General features: G+C 46.0%; 1 protein-coding gene and 1 pseudogene across 3 annotated transcripts in view; one reads left to right on the top strand and one right to left on the bottom strand.

Moving 5' to 3' along the window:
* The window catches only part of CHST11 (carbohydrate sulfotransferase 11), a 248,251-nt gene that overhangs the window by 28,932 nt on the left and 201,804 nt on the right, over window positions 1–17,515 (top strand). The gene's annotated exons all lie outside the window — the stretch shown is intronic.
* LOC112482000 lies at window positions 14,416–14,534 on the bottom strand (annotated as a pseudogene).

The raw sequence follows: 17,515 nt of genomic DNA, 5'->3' as shown, positions 1-17,515 counted from the left end.
ATATAGAACAGAACATTTTTGCCTGGAACCAGGAAGGTCTTGGGCTACTGAATCGGCTCTTTAATAGACACAGGTGTTTTAGAGAGTGTCAGTCATTCAGTGCATCAACAGATATTTGCTGAGCACCTATTAGGCGCGAGGTGCTGGGAGACATTGATCCATAAAACAGATATGTTAACTTGTAATCGAGTAGCTTTGAAGACATGTCCTACGTGAGAGAAGTGGAAATAATATGTGCCAAGTGCTTCATAATTGGTAAGGTGTTATTGATTGTGTGGGAGATATACTAGGAAAGGCGGCTTCGGGTCAGCAATGGAGGGGCGATTTGATGGCCCGAGGGTGCGAGGGGCCAGCAAGGCTTCCCTCCCTCCATCCTTTCTCTTCCCTGGACTCTGGCTCAGGCTAGTGTTAGCAGTGACTCACCTTGGTCAGAGGGAAGGACAAGAGTGTCTTGTACGTAGGGAGACACGTTTAAGGTCTGTGGATGGCAATCCCTCCCAAAGTATTTAATAATATATTGGTGGGGTGATCCCTGGGGGTTGTGTGTGTACAGAACCGAACTCTTTGTGATTCGTGACCCATCCATTGCACAAGGACTTAGGGCTACCGATGGGGTGAATAGAATTGGCCCATCTCTCCAAATCTCCAACAGCATCCCCTCTGAAGGGATGCCATACGGATGAAAGATAGGGCCTGTCCCACACGTTGTCTCTGCCTTGGCACCCCACATTAATGTTCCTTATCACTGCTCTTATTTGAGTGGCTCAGTGTTAACATCTCAGAAATGACAAATAGGGTCTCCACTTCTGAGGATGTGGTGAGTTGGAGGCACTTTTCCAGGCGATAGATTTTGTCTCAAAGCATTAAAATAGCATCTGTTCTAAGTCAATACTTCTTTTCAAGTTAACTTCTCAAAACTCCTCCAATTCACCAGGAGTTCCACCACTTCTCAGAGCAATTTTGTAGGTCGTTAGTTTTGTAAGTCACCTTGAATTCAGAATAATAACTCTAGGTTGGGCGTAGGAGGCTAGCCGATTGACTTAGAGGCATTTAGAGTTCATTTTTCAAAACAAACGCTGCAGGTTTGTGTGTATGTGTGTGTGTGTGTGTGTGTGTTGGTGGAGATGTTTTTTAAAAAGACTTACAAAATTTTAAATTGTGATAAAAAAATACATAACATAAAATTTATCATTTTAACCATTTTAAGGTATACGGTTCAGTAACGTTGAGTAGATGTATGTTGTTGTGAAACAGATCTCCAGAACTCTTTTTAGCTTGCAAACTGTATTTGTTAAATGACAATTCTCTATGTCCCCACACTCCCGGCCCCAAACAACCACCATTCCACTTTCCGATTCTATGAATCTGACTACTTAAATACCTCATCAAGTGGAATCGTGCGGTATTTGTCTTTTTCTGACTTGCTTATTTCACTTCGCATAATGTCCTCGAGGTTCATCCAGGTCGTAGTATGTGTCAGAATTCCTTTCCTTTTTAAGGCTGAATAACATTTCCTTGTAGTGTGCGGAACACACTTTCTTTAACCATTCACCTATTGATGGATGACACTTGGGTTGCTCTTGGCTATTGTGAGTAGTGGTGTGATGATCATGCATATGCAAATCTCTCTCTGAGATCCTGCTCTCAGTTCTTTTGGCTGCATACCCGGAAGTGGAATTGCTAGATCATATGGTAATTCTATTTTTAATTTTTTGAGGAACCTCCATACTGTTTTCCGTAGCAGCTGCACCATTTTACATTCCTACCAATAGTGCATAAGGGTTCCAATTTCTCCACAGCCTTGCCAATACTTGTTATTTTCTGTTTTTTTTTTTTTTTTGATGGTAGCCATCATCATAGGTATAAGGTGATATCTCATTATAGTTAAACAATATAGTTTCATTACTTTTTACTTCATGTTTACCTAAATTGTACTCAACACAAAATGTAATCATGTAACAGTATAATCAGTACACTAATAAAACCTAGTAGCCACTGTTTATTGAGTATTTATTAAGTTTTCTAAGCAACTTGCGTGACTCGATTCTCACCTCAACTTCGTGAGGGAAGTTCCATTTTTACCCTGCTTTACAGGAAATTGAGGGTTGGCGAATTTAAGTAACTTAGCCAAGGTTACCTAGTCAAAGGCCTGGATTTGGATTTGAACCCAGCTGTCTGGCTTCCAGGGAACCTTCTGCCTCCCTGTTTCTAATTAACTGAGCTACATAAAATTCATATCCTGAGATGACCCATATCAGGAAAGGTATAGTAGATAAGGAGATCTTTCTCTGAGTTTCTTGGTGGACTCAGGAGCTGAAGATTCTGGAATAAGGTTCATGCCTCAGTCATCACTGAAGCCTCATGTAGCATCCTGAAGCCGGAACACCACAAACAGTGGCCAACTCTCTTTAAGCCTGTGGCTTGTAAAGGATTCTGTACTTTTTTGCTTTGAATTCCTGTAACTCTTGAGTAAATGATAGAGAAAGTGAGGAAAGAGACCCCTAATTTTGAACATCTCTTTCTTGACAGTATTTCAATTCCTGAATTTGGTTTCTATTCCACGTGTGTGTATGGGGGTGGAGGGTGGGGGGCAGTGTTGAATGAATTTCTTGCATTAGAGGGTTCGTTCTCATATCCTTCAGATTTCCTGGAAAATCATGGAAGCACTGGAATGCCTATCAAATCAAAAATAAATGTCAAATATTTGGTTTAATTTGGCTAATCTTTATTTAATTTTAGTTTTTGATTAGGCTTAATATTAGTCCGGTTCCCTATAGGTGCTATCAAAGTGACGCTGGCCATAATTCTTCATATCAGTTCCAATGTTTGTTTTGGATTATTGCATTAACAAGTGCTTCAGATTACACTAGGAAAAATATGTTATGTTATTTAAACTCCGGGGAGCAATTCCGCACTCACATCTGCTAGTCCTATCAGTAAATAATGGCACAGGGCCATTCTAACAGGGCCCATTAAATCTGCGGGGCCACTCCTCACTCTTCGATATGCTTTATTGACATTTTTCTTATTTTGGCACCATAAAAGGAAGTCTCCGTTAAGAACTCAACTCACAGACTAATCCCCTAGAACTTTTTCTTTTTAAACAAGACAAATTTGAAAACATGGTGCTGCTTCCTGTCACAAAATCCTAGACAGAGTTTAGAGGATGAGTTTGGTAGCGTATCCTGAGTCTCATTGATGGGGAGTCTGAAAGGATTTGCCGTTGGCACCGGAGGGGCTGCCGAGAGGCCTGCTTATCCCGCTTCTGGACTCAGACCTACTGCCGTGGTTATGCTTGTGGTTAATTTAGCCACCTTCTATCTGTATGACACTTGGAGCCCTTATCTATGACTTGTGAATGAGAATACCTGCCTCATGGGGCCTCTGCAAAGATTCAGACAAGCTGAGGTATATCGCGTACCTGGCAAAATATGATTGTCAGTCAAAAGGATAATTACTTTTATTATCACTTGTTAGGGGCTGAATCATAACCCCTCCAAATTTACATGTTGAAGCCCTAACCTTCCCAACCTCGTAATGTGGCTATATTTGGAGAAAAGGTCTTTAAAGAAGTGATTAAGTTAAAATGAGGTCATGTGCGTGGGCCCTGATCCAGTCTGTTGTCTTTGTAAGAGGGCAGTTAGACACACAAAGACCAGGGGTGCACGCTCACAGAGGAGAGACCCTATGAAGACATAGGGGGAAGGTGGCCATCTGCAGGCCAAGGAGCGAGGCCTCCGAAGAGATCAACCCTGCTGACACCTTGATCTCAGGCTTCCAGCCTCCAGAACTGTGAGATGATAAACTCTGTTGCTGAAGCCACCCAGTCTGTGGTTTTGTTACGGCAGCTCTGGCAAACTCATACATCGTTGAATTTCTTTGATGCTTTCACAACTTCTTAAGTACTTTGTGTATAGGAAAAAAAAGTTCACATCCCACTTTCGCTACAAATAGTTTCCTTGGAGGTTTCTTTTTCAGTTGTTTTCTGGGTTTTAACACGAGAGGCCAAAGTCTCTCAGCCTTCACCGACCTCTCCTACCGTTTCTGTTTTCTGTCTTCTTTCTTCCACTCTTTCTGAGGACTGTTGTGCCACCGTTGGACATCTTCCAGGGCCATCTTCTTGTCCCCTACCTTGTTAGATCCTATGGCAGGGATGCTGGGCCTCACTTTTCATCTTAAACCATCTTTGAGAGTGGCATCTCCTCTCCCTCCCGGTCTGTGCATGGGTCAGATGTAAGCATGTTCACTTTCCTAAGCATTCATTTTCAAGGCTTTACTGCCAGCCATTACCAGGAAACGGGCAGATAGAATGGGAAGCGACTAGATTTTAGGGGAATCTTAAACAGCCAGGGCGGGCTTAACTCCAACCCAGTAAAAAGCCAGAAGAGCAAAGGGATGGGCACATGAAGGGTGGGGGTGGTGTCAACGCCTCATGACCTGAATAACCTGTGGGGTTCACAGGAGGGCCAAGCCTTCACAGATGCTTTTATTGGAGATTTCAGCAACTTTCACTTCGGGGTCGTCTGACTTGTCGGAGAGGGGTCTGGGTTATTTGTGCCGCTCTTCATGATTTCCTAGAGAGCCTGTTCACGTGGGCGTGGGGAGATTGATTCAGTTCAAAGAGCTGAGATACTTTAGTTAGCTATTGACTTTAATAGTCTTTTGCAGCTGATAACATTGTTAAGGGTTTTTTTTCTTTTTAAGGAAACTTTTAATATAATAGTTTTTTTGGTGGTTGGAGGGAAAAGTTATTTTTGTTTATATTCTTTTCAGCAGTAAAGAGAGGGAGAGAGAGAGGGGAAGGGAGATTTCCGTTTTGAATTTCTTCTCATTGTTTTTCTTGATCTTTTAACCCCTCTCGGTGTGGCCACCCGTCCGTCCCCCACTCTGCCACCTTCAGAGGCTCGCTGTTGCAGGTCCTCCTCGTCCTCTTTCTCCCAGGGCTAGTTTGCTTTAGCCCTCCCTCTCCGGACCATGGTTCTTGTTTTTCACTTTCATGGATCTCGAAGAATAGAGCAAGAACTCAGCAAATACTTATTGGTTGGTCTTTTTTTGCGGGGAAGGAAGGGGCGTTAGGTTTTTCTTTCTTTTCTTAGGGGCTGTTGAGAAGCAGGAGATTAGTTTTTATTTATCTCTCTGTGCCCGGGCTTTCTGTAGAGGTCAGTGGGAGTGGGGATGGGGGTTGGGGGGAGAGGTGGGGTGCGTGTCTTTGGGCCTGGATCATAGCTGAGGTGAGGCCTGTGACCAGCCATCGAAGCCCCAGCAGTTGAGAGAGAAATGCTTGTGATCCTACTTCTGGTCCCCTGCCTGGATGGGGTGGGAAGAGATGAAGTAGGGACCCCAAGTGAATAGCCCAAGGTGCCTGGGCTATTCTTCGGCTGCCCCCAAGCTGGGAGCAGCAATTGATTATTAACTTTATGCAGTTCTGGGCCGCACTGTGGATTCTTTAACCTTGGCCTCTGTAAGAAAACGTCAAGGGGGAGCCATGGAGAAAATGTGCCCTGACAAATGGACACAGATCTATCCCGGTGGGTTATGAGAGCCTGTGAGTATAAAGAAGTCATTATTATATAAATCAAGGAGACACAAGTCTGGACAGCAGGTAGCTCAACTTTGGAGAACTCAGACCGCCCCCTACCCAAAAAGAAAAAAAGGCAGGAAGGGGAATTATCAAAGACGGGGTGAGTTCTCTGGGGCCTCAGACTGCCTCCTGTACTGCCTGGGTCCTCAGTGCCACCTCCTCTCATTCTCTTCTCCCCACCACCCTTGCTGTCCTCTGTTACCCCACCCCCCGCCCCCGTGGCCATAGGGCTGCCACCCCAGAGTCTAGGGTGTTCTGAGCCCCGTGCACCCAGCACAGCCAGCCCAGGGCCTAAATCAGATTCATACAGCTTTGCAGTATTCAATTGTGAACTTTTAATCCCGCACCCCAGGTGACCCATAAGCTCTCTCTGTTTTTCCCTGTAGCTGTCTTTTGAGATACATTGGCCAGGCCTTGTTAGTGGTTTGTTTTTTGTTTTTTTTTTTCTGCTGTGATTTATTAGATTAGAAGCTCAGTCTTTGGACTCTCCCCTCCTTGGGAGACGTTCTTGCTTCGTCTCCATAAAATGTTGCTGTTGGGGCTTTTCCTGGTTTATTACTTTGCATTAATACCTGGCAGCTTATATCTGAGCTCTCCTTTTATTTCCTTAATGTACAATATTGCCTCCCCTTCAGAGGGCCTGGGGCTTGCTAAGGGTTTGTTGACCTCTCATTTTTCATGTTGGGAGGTTAAGAGTTTGCATTTGTCAGTCCCAGCCTAGTGATAAGTGGCACAGAGATTTTTAAATGGTTTGTTTTAAGCCACGTGACTAATCAGGGGCAAAATGAACCAAGGATGCTAGAAATGAGCAAGAAAGGAAGAAGGCAAATGAACTTCTGACGTGTACTGCCCTTTGGTGTCTTACAAGACATTTGTTTTTAGCTTGGTGTTTGTGGAGCAGGTAGAAAGGATTCCTTGAGCTAATAAAGAAGCAATCAATAGAAAGGGATGTAGGAACAAAGTGCTGTGATGATTGCGATGCTGAATCTATTGAAGTTCCACATATACTTCCCCTCCAAAGCCTGTCTTAGTAGAGGGATTACCAGCCCCTCGCATTGGGGGATTTTGATTGGATGACAAAGCCATCAGTCAGTTTTGCCCTGGGTTTGTGTGCGGCTCATCGACAGGGTCTTAGTCTCAGTGCATCTGATTCTCCGAAAGAAGTAAGGAAGGAGAGGTGGAATTGGATGAATGCAGCAGGCTGGCGGATTTGTCTGGTGACTTCAGGGAATAAACTGGGAGGAGGTTCCTTGGGTTCTGATCTCTGGAGGGTCCCGGGTGGGAAGGTAGGTTTGATCGAGGGGGTTGATTCCATCCCTAGTGCAGCGCTGGCATTTAGTGCCAACAGAGTCTGCCGTGAAGGACACTTCATTACCCTCCGAGTCCTTGAAGATTGGAGGGGCTCTGAGTTTCTTAGCCTTAGAGACAGGCATAAGAGTGGAGCCCCTTTTCAGAGCATTCCAGAATCCATATCTCAGTCTGGAGACAGAGGAGAGAGATGCTTGAGATACTACTCCCCTCTTTGAATTCACAGCTGGGTCATCGGCCCAGTTATGTCTTTTGCAGCTTTTGTGCCCTCGATCAGGGGTCCCCACCTCCCCAGGCCATGGACTGGTACTGGTCCCTGGCCTGTTAGGATCTAGGCCGCACAGCAGAAGGTGAGTGGTGGGCCAGCAAGCAAAGCCTCATCTGTATTTGCAGCTGCTCCCCAGCGCCAGCATCACCACCTCAGCTCCACCTCAGATCATCAGGCATTAGCTTCTCATAGGAGTACTGGTCTCTGGTACCAAAAATGTTGGGGACTGCTGCCCTTGATTGTAAAGCCTTCTGCCTGGACATTACTGAGGAGGGACAGGTGTTAGAATATGCCCTGGGTGGACACATGATTGGGCCCCTGGATCCAGGAAGTAACAAGAGAGCTAATGCTGGTAAAGAGCTCAGCCCAGGGCCTGGCCCTGTAAAGTCAGCCTGGAGAAAATGAACTTGTGAGTTATGGTCTGCGTGTACCGAGTTCCTTCAGGTGCCCCCAGAAGCTGGATAAAGGAACCAGCCTCCCGCTAGGAGCGCTGTGGAGCCTAGAGCGTTTGCAGAAGGTCGTTGGAGAGATTTTAAGTGCTTTCCGACAAACCCTGGTGTCAGTCGCTGTGGAAATTCTTAATCAGACACATGGCCCCTGCCGATTTTAGGAGAAGGCACGGTTTGGGACAAACACCTGACCTTTCCCTGTCTTCCCGACAGCACGTGGGCAGGACAGAGGCTCCTAGCTCAGCTCATCCATGACCTCAGCTGCTCTTCCCTTAGGCCTTCTAAGTGCTTGGCTGTTAGAACCCACTGGTTTGGCCAGATAATTCGGTTAACGGAGGTGTACACTTTTTGGAGTACCTGTTGGTTTGCAGTGAGTCAAAAAAAAAAGTAACCCCCACCCCCAAACAGAGTTCAAGTCTTCACCCCAGACTGCTAGTAATTTAATTGGATGGAAATGATATGATTTGTGAGTGATGATTTATTTCTATCCCTCTGCAATCAGTCTTTTATCTTTTTAGGCCCGCCCCTGCATGTGTGAAACAATTAAGGTGTGAGCCAGCTGGGAGACAGCACCGGGCGCTAAATTGGGTAGCTGGCAGGCCTTGTGCAGTTCCGACTATCAAGTGCGAAATGAGTTAGACAAGGAGGAGGCTGATGTGCAGAGCCAGCGGGGAAGAGTTCCTTAAAGAAGCACAGCAATGGAAATGAATAAAACTTTTGTTAGAATCTCAACATTCCTGAGGGCCAGAATGCAGGAGAGGTGAATTCAGAAGGAGCTCCTTATGTAGAGTCAGCAAGATAAGTGTCTTATTGGCATTTCTCAAACTGGATTCAGCAGATCTGGGCCGGGCCTAGGATTCTGCCTTTCTATCAAGCTCCAGAGTGATGCTGATGCTGCTGGTCTGAGGACCACCCTTGCATAGTGAGGTCTTAGATAATATTTAGATTAGGTATTAATCTGTAGATCTAGATAATGTAATTAAAGGTGTTAGTTACAAGGAGAAGAAACCATTGGCACATCGGCCTTACGTGCCTCCCTAAACATTCTCAGGGTGGCGCATGGCATTGTATGGCCTGCATTAGATGCTACCTGTATCACTTCTTAGGTGTGTGACTCTGGTGTCTTAGTTCACTTGGGCTGCTATCACGAAATATGGACTGAGTAGCTTATAAACAACAGAAATTGATTTCTCAGAGCTTGGAGGCTGGAAGTCGGAGGGCAGGGTGCCAGCGTGGTTGGGTGAGGACCCTCTTCCTGGTTCATGGCTGGTGCCTTCTCTCCGTGCCCTCATGTGGTGGAAGGGGCTGGGGATCTCTCTGGAGCCTCAGTTTTCTCTCTGTAAGACAGAGGCAGCCTTACTCGGTAGAGATGAACGAGATGGTGCAGGAAAAGTGCCTGGCATGTTGGATGCACCCAGCGAATGTCAGCTTTGCTTTCTTGCTTTTCAGAGAACCTCCAGTGATGAGTCTGCTCCCATCTGGAAACTGGTTCTCGCTCTCTGGCTATCTTTCTTGGGGGTATTGTGTACCCCCAAGGCAGCATTCTCTAATGACCATCTTGCAAGAGAGTTATGCTCCCATCTGGAAACTGGTTCTCGCTCTCTGGCTGTCTTTCTTGGGGGTATTGTGTACCCTCAAGGTCATTCTCTAATGACCATCTTGCAAGAGAGTTGGTGGCTGTGAAGGAAATGCTCCCCGCTGCCTCTCGAGGTTTTACAGCTGTAGAAAAGTTGGAAAAGTCGTGTGTATGTTTCACTTCGCAGGACTGCAGTCAGTTGGAGCAGCCTCACCTGACTCCATCAAGCTGTGTTGATGGAATTAGTGGCAGATTTAGGCACCAGTGGCCCATGCACTTAGGAGAATCAGACATCTCAGGGCTGCCTTCAGTCCTGCTGAGTGCCATCACTGCGGATGCCACCTCGGTGTCCCCGAAGCACCTGCTAGGGGCAGGCATGCTGGTCGGATCTCAGCTTATGGCAGCCCGAGGTCTCAGTGCGATTTGGTTTTCTTCAGTCAGCTGTCAGTGACACTGCTGAGTGGGGAGGAGGCCTGAGTCACTTATAAAGAGGGTGAAATCTTAGAATTTAGGGCCCTTGCTATGTTCTGGTCTTAGAATTTAGGGCCCCTGCTTCATAAAAGCCAGGTCGCGGATGAGGTACATTAGGGTATCTTGAAAAAGCAGATTCTGGGCCTTACTTGGGGGTTCCTAGTAGCTCTGGATGGTTGGGTAGAGCATGCCTTCATTGTATTTTTAAAACCACTCCCAAGCGATTCTTGTATGCAGCGAGCTTCCAGTCTTTTTGGTGCTGGCACTTGATGCCAAGGTACACATGTGTGATTCGCCCAGCTTCACAGAGCAGTCAGTGACAGACGTAGAGCCACACCCAGTCTTTGGAACTCAGAACTTCTTTTTTGGGCTTACAGACCCCTCTGAGACAAACCTCTGTAATTTTTGCTTATAAACCTCTGATTCATGCCAGAAATTCAGCTCAGCCAAACGTGGTCCCCTCTAAACCAGTGGTCCTCAGCTGGGGGCCAGGGGACATTGGGCAACTGCTGGAGATATTTTTGTCATGACTTGGGGAGGAAGGGGAGGCACTACTGGCATCTAGTGGGTAGAGACCAGGGGTACTGCTAAATATGCTGCAGTGCACCAGACAGCCCTCACAGCAAAAACGATCGAGCCCAAAATGTCAGTACTGCTGAGGTGAGAGACCTTGGTCTAGCCCAGTGCTTCCCAGACTTAACTGCACTTGGTGATGATTTGGCAGGTCTGGGGTACGGCCTGGAATTCTGCATTTCTCACAAGCTCCTTGCTGACATTGACGCTCTCCTTCTGGGGATCACACTTCACACAGCAAGCGTTTTCTAGAGCAGTCAATTTCAGGGTGACCCTGATATGGATTGGAATCATAACTCTTACTTAATTAGCCGTATGACCTTGGGCAAGTTAACTTAACCTCTAAGTTCCTTCATCTGTGAAATGGGGATAATGTTACTTGGGGGTCAAATGAGATAATATTTGTAAAGAGCTTAGTGGGGTTCTTGGCCTTGGCGAGCAGTCAATAAATGTAGCTGTTATTTTCACTACCATTATTATTATTTGCTTAGCTCTTCAGTTCTATTTGTCTAATATTTCATTTATCTTCTTTGTGCCTAATGTTTTGCTAAAATAGGATTAGTTGGGAGGAGATGCAAAGGATTATCTCTGTGATGGTCAATTGTAAAGTTAACTGGTGTTATTTTCACTCATAAGTCACCCCACCCTCTGGCACTGGGTGGGAACTGAGGCTGGGATAGGAGATGTAAGATCAGCTATGTTCATCACATCCCTGAAACACCGCAGTTATACTGCACTCAGTCACCAAAAGTGACTGTGGAAAGGATGTCCTGAAAACGAGGTACCTGTTTCCTAGGTTTTTATTCTAATAATGGTTTTATGGATAATAGAGAAGCGTGACAAGTAAACATGGCTATCCAATTTGACCAGCATTCAGAAATATTTGATGTCTAGCAGAGGGGTATTTCAGAGCAGGTTCAAAGCCCAGCGTTGCCATGTATCAGCCACGTGACCTGGGAATCATTTAACATCTCAAAGCCTCAGTTTCCTCATCTCTAAAATGGGAGAAAAATGGTACCTACTTCCAGAGTTGAAGTGAGGCCGACGTGAGATGAAGCATGCATATTACTTACTGACTATGGACCAGTATCGCTCTAGGCCTCCAATTTGAGGTCCTCGCTAGGAAGGCTGTCTTCAAGGGTTAGTGCATTAGAATTACGTGGGAAACTTATTAAGAACAGAGCTTCTAAGGCCTCTCTGGGGTAGTTGAATTCACTAGGTCCAGGCTGAGGCTCAGGAATCAGCATTTCAAATAAGCACCCCAGGGGCATACTGGGATTGGTGTGCCAGTGCTAAGTCCTAGTGCTAAGGTTAGAGAGGTCACCTTTGGTACCGTGGTGTCCAGCAGAGATGGAAACCCGGCTGGGCGGAGAGGTAAAAGGACACGGTAAGTCCTGAGCATTGTTCTGACAGACCTTTTATTTTGGCAGAGGCTTATGCTTTCTTTGCCAAGCCATCCTTTATTACTTGGACAGAGGAGGGGGAGTGGGGAGGGGAGAAGGGACATCTACAGCTGGCTGTCAGAACAGTTGACCTCCAGATGGGATAACCTCAGAGCCAGGTTTAAGCAATCTGGAAGCCAGAAGTGGAGGTGAGGGAGGTGAGAGCAGAGGCAGGTGCTAGAGGCCTTTCTGCAGATTTCCTGATAAATGTGAAAACTCAAGACTGTCAAGCCGGAAGGCTTTGCGGGGGGTGAGTTTGGGGAGGAAGTCAGGTGCAGAGGCAGCCTCCCTGGATCCAGGTGCGAGCCCCCAGGAGGCATCTTCGGAGGAAAGGGTGTGAGCCGTGAGAGTGCCGTGCAGGCAAAGGCAGGGTGAGCTCAGGTGTGCGAGCTCCCTCTGCGTGCTGCGGAGCTCCTGGGGAGAGCAGATGGCTTCCATCACTGCCAGCGCTAAATCAATGACTAGGGGGGTGAACGCTGCCAATTAGCAGGATATCAGGATCCCTTCCCCCAGTCTAAAGGGTCCCATCTGGGCACCCAGGCAGAGCACTTTGCCTCCTGATGATAAAGATTCAGCTCTTAACTGCTTTACTGAGAAGTTAAGGTGCATGAAATGGATAAGAGCAAAGACTATAGAGCCACTGCCTGCTTTCGCGTTCCAGCTTGGCTACGTACCAGCTGTGCAAGCTTGATAAAGTTACTTCACTCTTCCATGCCTCAGTTTCTCCATGCATAAAATGAGAACGATGACAGTAGTACTCTATCAGCTATTGCCACAATAATGCTGCCCAGCTAACGACCACTAAGCCTGCGTAGCACACACTAATAACTTGACTATTCACACATCTGGGTGGCCAGAGGGCTCTCTGATCTTGGCCGGCCTTGTTCACATGTCTGAGGGTCACTAATCCGGAATGACCTTGGCTGGTGTGATTGAGGTAGTTCCCTCTGCTCCGCATGTCTCTCATCCTCTGGCAGCGTAGCCCAGGCCAGTCCTCACGGATTTGACAAAGATGCAAGAGCCTGCAAGCCGCTCAGACAGTGCTTTTAAATCTCCTGTAGGATGTCTGCTAACATTCCATTGACCAAAGCAAGTCACACAGCCGAGCTCAGAGTCGGTATGGGGCAGTGTCCTGCCCAGAGTGGCACGAAAAGTTACATGGCCGAAGGAGTGTATCAGGGAGGGATGAAGAAATGGGGTCCTTTTTTTTTGTAATTTACCGCAATTGCTAAACTCACAGTTTCTTATATTACAAGCAAACCGTCACCCACCCAATGGTCATTCTTATGACGTAGGGTGATATGATTATTATTATTATTATTTTTGGATGTGATAATCATGCAAGAGAATGTCATGGTGGCGGCAGGAAACATCTCTTGTGATGATTTATTTGGTGGGGCAGCCCTTCTAAGAGCTGACCCACCGTCACTGCCAGCAAACCAGCACCACCACCGTCACAACTGGAATTGTTGTTACCGGGTTTCAAACCCTTGCCACATCATCTGCTCTGATCGCTTTCCTAGCCAGCTTCCCGCCAACAGGTAATACTACTCTACTGTTCCGTGTCTTGTACCTGCTTCTGTTAACTTGTACTGGGTTTGAAGTGCACTGTTTATCGGTGGGTCTCCTGTTTGCCCCTCTACAAGGGGGCAGAAAACATGTCTCTGTACCTTAATATCTAGACCAGAACCTGGCATATAGCAGGTGCTCAATTAATACCTGTTGGGGACTATCAACAGAGGTGTTTTACCTCACTCTAGTGATACCCTTATTCCAAGGCCAAAGACTGCTGTGGCTTCGGAGGCACAAAACAAGAGTCACATTCACAAGTGACGTGAGACACTGGATTCCGTGGACTGGCACATGTCAAGAAGCCCCAGATCCAGTAGGGGCTCTAACTTAGATACTTATAAATGACCTCTTCATGACTGCCTGAGTTTTTTAAGGTGATACTAGCTTCTGTAACATAAATCCCCAGATTTCGGTGAATGAACACAATTTATTTCTCACTTACGCAACAGTCTAGAGTAGGAGTTCCGGGTTAAGCAGCTCTCCTTCGCTCGGTGTTTCAGGGACCCAGGCTCTTTTCATCTTGTTGATCTGCCATTTGCAACACACGGCTCTGAAGTCATTCTGAAAGTCATCTTTGTTAGGCAGTTAGCAGAGGGACAAAGACATTGAGTTTACTGAGCCAGGGCTGGGATTGGCTCCCATCACATCTGCTTCCAGTCCACTGGCCAGAGCTTGGTCTCAGTGGGGCGGAGAAATGTAATTAGCTATATTCATTTCCTGTTTAGCGAGACGATGGTGTTTATGCAAGAGATGTGCATGCAGCATTCTTCTTTTTTATTTTTTTACACTTTTATCTGATTTCCCACTTTTAAGCCAATCTTAACCAAGTCGTACTTTGGTTTCATGTAACTTTGGGTCCTAGTCTGCAGCCCAGTGGCAAAATGGGGATCTTTGAAACAGGAAGGTAGTGTTGGGGAATGTGCGTTGCTGTTTACAGTTTATGCGTGGTGAAGACGAGAGTGTTATTCTATGCTGTTCTTAGAACACAGTTAATTTTTAGGCTAAATCTTTATCAGGTATTGTTGGCTGCCAGCTACAGGGAACAACACAGTGCTCATCTTGCTTGGTTTGTTTGTTTGTTTATTTATTTAATTTTTAGGCGAGACAACCCTTGGTTGACCTCACAGATTGCAAGGACCTTGTCAGCTTACAATCTCTTATTTTTTTATTTTTTATGCCTACATCACCTGGTCTTCCTGGGTAGTCTCCCATCCAAGTACTAACCAGGCCCGACCCTGCTTAGCTTCCGAGATCAGACGGGATCGTGCTTGTTCAGGATGGCGTGGCCGTAGACTTTGCTTGGTTTAAAGGCTGTGAGATCAGTGATGGCTGAATGTGCTTTTGGGAGCAGTATTGAATGTCACGGAGTTGGTGACTATTGAATTTAGTGACTGCAGCAAAACTTTACTCCTCTCTGTCTGTTGTGGAAACATTGTACAGCCTGTCTTGATCAATGCCGGGGAGACTAATGATGAGAATCTCTTGTGTGGCAGACAGTGCTTCCCCTTCGTTGGAACTGAGGTGCCCAGCTGATTTCCTGGGAGTGTATTTATGAGGAGTCTTCTCGCAAGTGTATATTTGAGGTTCTCGAAGTCACAACCCATTGTGTCATTGTAAAGTATTTCGGTAACTTGCAACTTGAGGACTGTACCCATGAAAGTCCCTAGTTTTATAGATTGGGGAACTTCGTACATACTTTAAAGTGGGTGGGGTAGAGGGGAGACCTTAGATGTATATCACTTAAAAAAAACCCCAAAAATCCAACTTCTTGTGTTAGATGTGAAACTGCTATACGTCAAAGCATCATGGGAGATGCATTTTCTAGACTTGGTTATGTGGAATTTCACTGAGAAAAAGAAGTTGGACTGAATGCCAGAGCAGTTTGGGGCAAACCCTTGGTTCAGTCTCCGCCCTCATGGAGTTCACAGCCTACGTTCCTTCCCCTCTGTAAATGCAGTTTTCATCAGTTTTGTTCAGTAATAGGATCTCTTCCCCCTCCTCCCAGCACCCCCCTCCCTTCCCTCCAAGAAAGCAGGGGCTCACTTCTTACCATCACGTAGAAAATTCTGTGAGTCCCATTTGTGGGGCTGGCCAGCACAACTTATTTGGAACGTGGAAATCAGGACGTCAGTTTTTTTGCCTTTGTGCTTTCTCTCAAACAAGGGTCGTCTGCTCGTTATCAGTGTCTTGCTGGCATTCTTCCAGGTCTTCTCTTTTGCGTTTGGTTTGAATGCACATAATGTTATAGTATGTATAATGGAGTCCGTGCTGTGGTTGGACCACGCTTGGCCAATTTCGTGGCTTTGTCTAGTTTGCTGGATGTTATGCCGCCTTGTCTTAGTCATGAAATGGTTTGGGAAGTAACACTTTGGAACCGAGATGTCCTGGTGGGTAAGTTTTTCAGTCCATGGGAAGGAATGAACTTGGCCAGAGTCTGTGACCTTAATGTGGATAATTTTTCCTTGCCGAGCCTGGGTTTCTTTGCTTAGACGCTAGGTTCTCTAATGCTTTCCTTCTTAGGGGTGTAGGGAGAATGTACTTAAGGTTCCTCGACTCTAACTAACATACATAGGACTCAGTAACTGATAATTACTATTAATTATCATTATGATTATGTACAAAATCACGATCAATAAGACCTTTAAAAATATCCATGGTAGAAATTAAACGAAATAGGAAATCAGAAACAGTGATTTTTCTGGTATGACTTTATTTTGTCATAATCTACAGCATCCTCTGTCGAGGCACGTCCATAGTAATAGCTGGTCCTGTGATACCATTTAGGGTGCCCGTTATTTACAGATTTAATTCCACAACTATTTATTATCAAGTGCTTATGGTGTTTCAGGTACTGTTTGGTCAAAAAGGCGGGACAGAGATAACAAAGTAAGGAATGGTGCTCTCCCTCCAAGGCCTTATTGGTGGGGTGACCCTGTGTCCTTGTTTGCCTTGGACAGTCCTGGTTTATGGCTGTTTTCCTGGAGTAATTATTAATTGTGCCCTCTTCATTTCAGAAGTCAGAAGTGTCCTGGTTTAGGAAATAAATTGTATGTCAACCATCAATCTAGTCTGTTATTGAGACACAGGGAGTTTATTGAGAAAAAGACTATTGAAGTTCTCTGGACAGGAAGGAGCACAAAACAAGGGCTGGTATTCCTCAGCAAGTTGAATCTAGGCCAGATGGTTAGTTACAGGACCAGGGAGGCAGAGGGAAAGGCATTTTGGAGATAAAATAAGCTGAACACCACCAGTGTGATTGACAGAAACCCCACTGCAGACGCCATCTTGAACTCCAGAGTGTGAAGAAATAGCCTTGGGCACCTGGGCCTGTTCATTTATGTTTCTCCCATCAGCGGGTCTCAGATGTTTTTAGTGAGTTCGTAACAATTAGGCTTTCCCTTTCACCTTAGGAATTCTCTGGTAAAAGGATTTGGGAGTAAGCCGTGAGGGAGGGGTCTCCTGCTTCAGACGCTCAGCTAGGTCATTACCTTGGTTTTTGTGGCCATTTCCTTTTTGATTGTCGGTGCACAGGTCCTGAGGAGTGAAGTTCAGGGTGACTTTTGCATTTATACCAGTGCTTCAAAATGACCTGGTTCCTGGGGGTGGGGGTGAGGGTGGGGGTAGGGTAGTTAACCCTTTGGGCTTCGTTTGCTTTTCTGTGCTATGTCTCCTACACACTGAGAGAGCACGGGTCACAGTTGATCTGGGGAGTGCCCTAAGCTGATGTGTATATATGTTCAGAGGTTATTTCTAAGGCATAATCGTGAAGAATGCAGTTCAGACTTCCTGGGTTTTGAATGTGAATTTCTTCCCCCTGAGCATTTGGTTTGAGTGTCTTAATTACCATTTGGGAATCATCTGTGAAATTAAGGCGGCGAAAGAGTCACGCCTGGCTTAGGTATTAAAACATCGCCCTGTGTGTTTATCCTGAAGCCTTCGCCTTTAGAATTCTTATTTGTAATCCCGGGCAGCGCGACCAATTTTCTGTGTCGTTAACTTTTTCCTGGAACACCAAAGGGCAGGAGGCTGATGCCCACGTTCTCTTTCTCCAAGGCAAGTGGGACAGCCATCTGTGCTGAGACGGGTGATGCGTGATTGCCCTCCTGTCACCTCGGCGTTTGTGTTTTAAGACGAGAATCCTCGCTGATTCCGATGCTCACTTCGTTGGAATGCTCCCCGGTAGTTCTCTGAAGTCAGTGATAGGTTAAATGAGGAGGACTTTGTATCCATTATTGACAAGGTTCTGTGACAGTCCGTTAAGGGCAGACAGAATTC

Source organism: Pteropus alecto, unplaced genomic scaffold (assembly GCF_000325575.1).
Source record: "Pteropus alecto unplaced genomic scaffold, ASM32557v1 scaffold94, whole genome shotgun sequence".
Lineage (NCBI taxonomy): Eukaryota > Metazoa > Chordata > Mammalia > Chiroptera > Pteropodidae > Pteropus > Pteropus alecto.
This window is presented reverse-complemented; position numbering and strand designations above follow the sequence as displayed.